Genomic DNA, 6,000 nt, shown 5'->3' with positions numbered 1-6,000 from the left:
TTTTTTTTTTTTTTTGTTTCCCGGGGAATGATTTCAAAAGCCCTTTTTGAAGTTAAGGCCGTAAGTAATGTGAGAGGAGCAGGCCCGTTGGGCCTAAATCGTTGGGCAGGCAGGATGGTGTAACTTTCTCTATCAATAACGTATACACACAAAAAATGTATACATGCATGATGCAACTTAGAGCATCAACATCCGGAAATGCTTTCTCATCCAATTTTATCTTTTCAAAAAACTATTTTATTAATTATACTATACCATTTTACAACATACTCAACATTCCAAAATTCTACTTTTTTTTTTTCCCATTTTATTTAAATATTCTATTTTATTCTTTTTTTACTATTTCTCTTTTTCTATTCCTTTTCCTCTCTTTCTCCCTCAACCTCTAGCACTGGTTTCAACACACAGAGCCCCACACACACACACACACACACACACACAGACCATTGATACACTGATCCACCTATCCAAACCCATCACCACACACACACAAAAACAAAAACAAAAACCCAAAACAAAAACAAAACACAATCCCATTATTACACACACCGATCCACCTATCCAGAACCTTCTCTTATTTTCTTTCATCTTCACACCAAACAAACACTGAACACAACCCAAGAGTTTCAAACCCAAAAAAAAAAAAAACACCACCGGAGCCCTCACGCCGATCCAAACCCATTCAGGCCACACCGATCACCACACACACCGAACCACCTATCCAGAACCTTCTCTTATTTTCTTTCACCTTCACACCAAACAAAAACTGAACACAATCCAAGAGTTTCAAACCAAAAAAAAAAAAAAAACCCCACCACTGGAGCCCTCACGCCGATCCAAACCCATTCAGGTCCACTAAAGCCTTCAGCCGATTCAAACCCATCGGAGCCCTCACCCTAGCCCACCGTTGTCATACCCATCGGAGCTCGTCGAAATCACTATCAAAGCCATCAGAGTTTCGATTCAAACCCATCGGAACTACCATCGGAGCCATCCGATTCCACCGTTGTCAAAACCCACGGGGTCTTGGGTCTGAAGAGAGCAAAAAGCAGATGAGAAAGAGAGAAGGAAGAGAGAGAAAAGAGGAGAAATAATGAGAGAGGAGAGAGAAATTCTCGGGTTAAAGGTCCAGAGAGTATTAAAAAATTATTTTTTCTTATACCATTCAGCTACAGTACCATCTTAAATGTAAGATGGTACTGTAGCTCTATGCCCAAAAAATTTAGCATTTCCCAAGTTTAGCCTTCTAGTTGCTGGGCATTTTTTGGGCTTGAATGCTAAATGTATCTTACATTTGGCATATGACCTTCCAGTTGCGGATGCTCTTATAAGAACATTTACAACATCCTTCCTTTCACTCTTCATTTTTTTTATTGAGCATCACCCAAATTCCAGCTCCAACACTAAGGGCTCGTTTGGATTGGGGGGGAGGGAGGGAGAGTAGAAGGAAGTAGAGTAGAGTTGATTGAAAATATGCTAATTTTGGGTCAATTTTACTTTACTCCTCCTCCCTCCTCCTTAATCCAAACGAATCATTAATAGCCTTACTTGAGGGTTTGAAAATCAATTGCCACACAAACTCTATATAAATAGAGAGCCATTGTAACTCTCTAAACTCTTCGGAGTTGTTAGGTAGCTGAATTTGAATTTTTTTTTTGAATTTAAATATAAAAACGGTGGGACCTACCAATGGTAGACATGTTTAGTTTCTGAATTCTAAAAACTGTTTTCCAAAAATCAGAGGATTTTTGAAAGAGAAATGTTATGTTCACAACATTTTCACAATACTTGCACAACAAATTTTAAGTGACAAATTGTCACTGGTTGTTATTGGTGGACAAAAAAGCAATTTCAGTAGTAGATTCAAATTAGAATCAATAACAACTTATTAGTAATAACCTAGGATTTGTTGTGAAAATATTGTGGATGTAATACTTCTCTTTTTCAAAACATCTTTTGAGGTGTTTTTTGTTTTTAGAATCAATTTTCAAAGTTACTGTTTATTTAAATAATCATTTCTTTAAACCCATCTCTCTCTCTCTCTCTTTGAGATCTGAACCACCCCATCCTCTGAGTCTCACGAGGATGGGGTGGTTAGTCGAGGCGCCAAGCTCATGTTTGATTCCAATGGCATATGTCCTTAGTCCAATTTGACTTGATGGTGCATAATCCAGATCCACTGTATTAGATTTTTCTTTTTTCTTTTTGGTCTTTTTGATCAAATTTGGATTGCAGCTTTGATTTTGTTTGGTTTTGCAAGGTTTGAATGGGTTGTGCAATTATTTTATTTTATTTTTAAATTGTTTGTTTGAGAGAAATAGTAATAGAAAATGAGTGCCAACCAATTTTGTGGGTTGAGAAAACACTAGAAAATTATTTTTCAAAACAATTTCTCAAAAATTTAACTAAAATTTAGGAGTTTTAAATTGAACATAAAATAGAGTATGCCTGTTTCAATTTCAAAAAGATAAAGAATAAGAGTATAGGATGTTGTAAAGTACGAAGAACGTGGGTTTAGTGGGAGATTTTAAATTGTGGACTTTTATTTTACGAATTTATCCCCTTAATTGAAAACCTATAAGTGATTAGGGAGGGGATATTTTGGAATATTTAGAACTTAGAGCACTCGCACCAGTCATTCTATAATAGAAAAAGTGCATCATTTTATACATTTTTGCTCAAAATTTACCCATATCAGCCCTTCTATAATACTGTGCATTTCCAAAATTGCTACATTAACGTACTGTGCAAATATGCACGGTTATTGTAGCTTTGTATTTGATTATTTAAATATTTTTTCTCTCTCTCCTTTCTCACCCTTGTCAACTCTCTCTCTTCAATATAGAATCCATGGTTTTAAAAACCGGATCGGATCGGCCGGTCCGACCGGTTCAACCGCAAATCGGCCTACAATCCGGTTCGGTTATAGCTAAAAACCGAAAATCATCTAAAAACCAGAAATAATAAAAAATCGCCCGGTTCAACTGTAAAACCAGAAACCGGTTTGGTTGAACCGGTTTTGCAAAATACAGAGAAAATGACTTTGTTTCTCTTGATTTCTTCCCCATTCGACCTGTCTCATTGGTGCAGCAGTTACTTTGTTTCTGTGATTGATGTGAATGAACGATTTTTCTTCCTCATTTTGAGAATCTTAGATCTATTGTAAATAAGATTTGGTGAATGAAACTTTCAAATCTGCGAGTAAAATAAAATTTGGAGAGGAGGTAAGAGAAGCAACATGAGAAGGGTGGAGGAAGGTATTTTGGTTTGAAGTTTGAAGTATTGCTAATTGATATGTTGTAGTTGCAGAGGGATGGAGTGATGGACGGGCTTGACAGAAAAGGTGAGAGGGAGAGATAGATTAGAGAGAGAGATGAATGAGAGGTTAGGACCTTATGGGAAATTGCCAATTTGGATTCTGATGGATTTCTATTAGAAAAGTGGAAAGGCTGGGAGTCTTGGGACTTGGGAGAAGTAAATGCTATGTCATAAAAGTCAAAAAGTGGGTGGGTATTAATTGTTAGTAATGGCTGGGAGAAGTAACCAAAGTGGGGTGGGTTTTTTTATTTATTTATTCATTGTCGCTTTTCCTTTTTTGGTGGAGCTTAGAGCACTCACAGTAGTGGTGTTATATAGGTATATTGGTATATTTTAGCTCCCCAGTCACAAAAAACATGCTCTAGCAATGGAGCTAAATCTATTTTTTTTAGCTCCACTGCTATAGTGCACATCTAAAAATAGATGTGCACTGTTCATGAGAGCAAAAAAAAAAAAAAAAAAAAAAAAATTTAATAAACCGATTGATTAAAATAATGCCTCTTTCTCTCTCTCTGTCTCTCATCTTTGAACATCTCTCTCAAGCTCACTCTCTCACTCCAGTCTCTCACTCTTTCACTCCGGCCTCTCACTCCGTTCTCTCACTTTCTCAACTTCAATCTCCCAAGCCGCCAATCCACCCCTTCTGCCGACCCAGCTCGCCAACGTGATCGGAGTGCTTGCTTGTGGTGGGGTTTTTTTTTTTCCCCCTGTTATGGACTAGTGGTGGTGGTGGTTGTGGCCGTGGTTAAGGAAAAAGATTGGATATTTGGGTTTTTTTTTTTTTTTTTTTTTTTTTTTTTTTTTTTTTTTTTTTTTGCTGTGGAAGTGGTGGTGGTTGTGGTTGTGGTGGCTGAGGAAAAAGATTGGAGATTTGTTGTTGTTTTTTTTTTTTTTTTTTTTTTTTTTTTTTTTTTTTTTTTTGCTGTGGATTGGTGGTGGTTGTGGTTGTGGCTGAGAAAAAAGATTGGAGATTTGGGTTTTTTTTTTTTTTTTTTTTTTTTTTTTTTTTTTTTTTTTTTTCTTTTCTGCTGTGGACTGGTGGTGTAGTGTTGGTGGTGGTTGTGGCTGTGGTTGTGGTCGTGGCTAAGGAAAAAGATTGGAGATTTGGGATTTTTTTTTTTTCCTGCTGTGGACTGGTGTTGGTGGTGGTTGTAGCTGTGGCTGTGGCTGATGGTAGAGGTGGTTGTGGTTGGTGCTATAGATTTTTTTTGGATAATGAGATATATTATTTTATTGTAGTGGTTATAATATTTTATTGTGATGTTTATATTATTTTATTGTGTTGAAAGCTAAAATAGATCCATTGCTGCAGCATGTGTGTAGGTAAAATAGATAAAGTAATTTTTGGTGGAGCTATATAGCTAAATATTTAGCTCCACTGCTGTGGATGCTCTTAGAAAGTCTTGTAGCTGTATGTTCCCTTTTAAAATTTTAACCATATTTGTGAACAAATATAGTAAGTTACCTTTAATATTTATTATATAAGTCGTGAAAAATTAATTAACATTATAAAAATAAAATATATTCATCATTATTTATTTATATAATTTAAAAAATTATTAATTAAATTATTTATGATGTCACCGGTTTAACCATCGATTGGACCAGAAAACCGATAATCAGCGTCTTTTTCGGTTCTTCCACCGTACTGGTTTTTAAAACCATGATAGAATCTCTACCTTCCCTTGACCCTTTTCAATCTAGAAAAAATGAGTAAGAAAGAAGAAATCAATCCACCATCGATCAATCCAAAATCTTTCTCTTCTTCTCCATCTCACTCTCTACAATTGATCAATTTGTCCACCTACCATTGCAACCCACCAGCACACAACTACTACCACCACCACCACCACAAGATTGCAATACATAATAACCCAGCCACAAAATCAAAGGAAAATCAAACACACCCACACACATGGACACACAAGAGAGATAGAGAGGATTGTTGCGAAGTTGTGGTTGTGGGTTGGTGCTTAATGGTTGACTAGAACAGGTCTCGGCGTTTGTGGTGGATATCTGTCTTTGTGGGTCAACTGGAACAAGTCTCTGTGCTTGTAGATTGGTGCTTGTGACGGAGATGGATGCTTGAGACAGCTTAAGGGTTTGATAGAGGTAGAAGAAATTTGTCCATGAGGGAGAGAGGGAGAGGAGATCTGACCGAGATGTAGAGAGGGAGAGGATATTTGAGCAAAGGATTGTCCATGGATGCAGCAAAAAATCTGTGTTCAAAAGCAGGTAGAGAGAGAGAGAGAGAGAGAGAGAGAGAGAGAGATTGTGTATCCGTGTATGTGTGAGTTCAGAAAGGATGAAAGGATAGTTAAAGAAATAATATAAAAGGTAAGAAAATTGATTATCTAAATAAAATATATTGTAGAATAGATGAACTGATGTGGATGATTTTTAGAAGTGAGTGTGTAAAAAAAAAAAAAAAAAGGTTCTTAGTCTAAAATAAACAAAAAATTTTAGACTAACTGATGCTATTACTCTTAAAGTCTATGGCTTGGAGCCAGTTTGAAAGCCTCTTAAATAGTAGAATAGATAAATTATAAAATTGGGGAGTGAAATTAGAAAAAAAAAAAATTTATAGTTAAAGATTATAATATAAGATCGTGTGTAATATAAATATTTTTAGGGGACCTATTCATGTATTTTACTAAAATTATCCTTGAATGCAAGAGAAAC

The sequence above is a fragment of the Quercus lobata genome, chromosome 12 (assembly GCF_001633185.2).
Source record: "Quercus lobata isolate SW786 chromosome 12, ValleyOak3.0 Primary Assembly, whole genome shotgun sequence".
In the NCBI taxonomy this organism is placed as follows: Eukaryota; Viridiplantae; Streptophyta; class Magnoliopsida; order Fagales; family Fagaceae; genus Quercus; species Quercus lobata.
The sequence above is the reverse complement of the archived record's forward strand: the minus strand, read 5'-3'. Positions refer to the sequence as shown.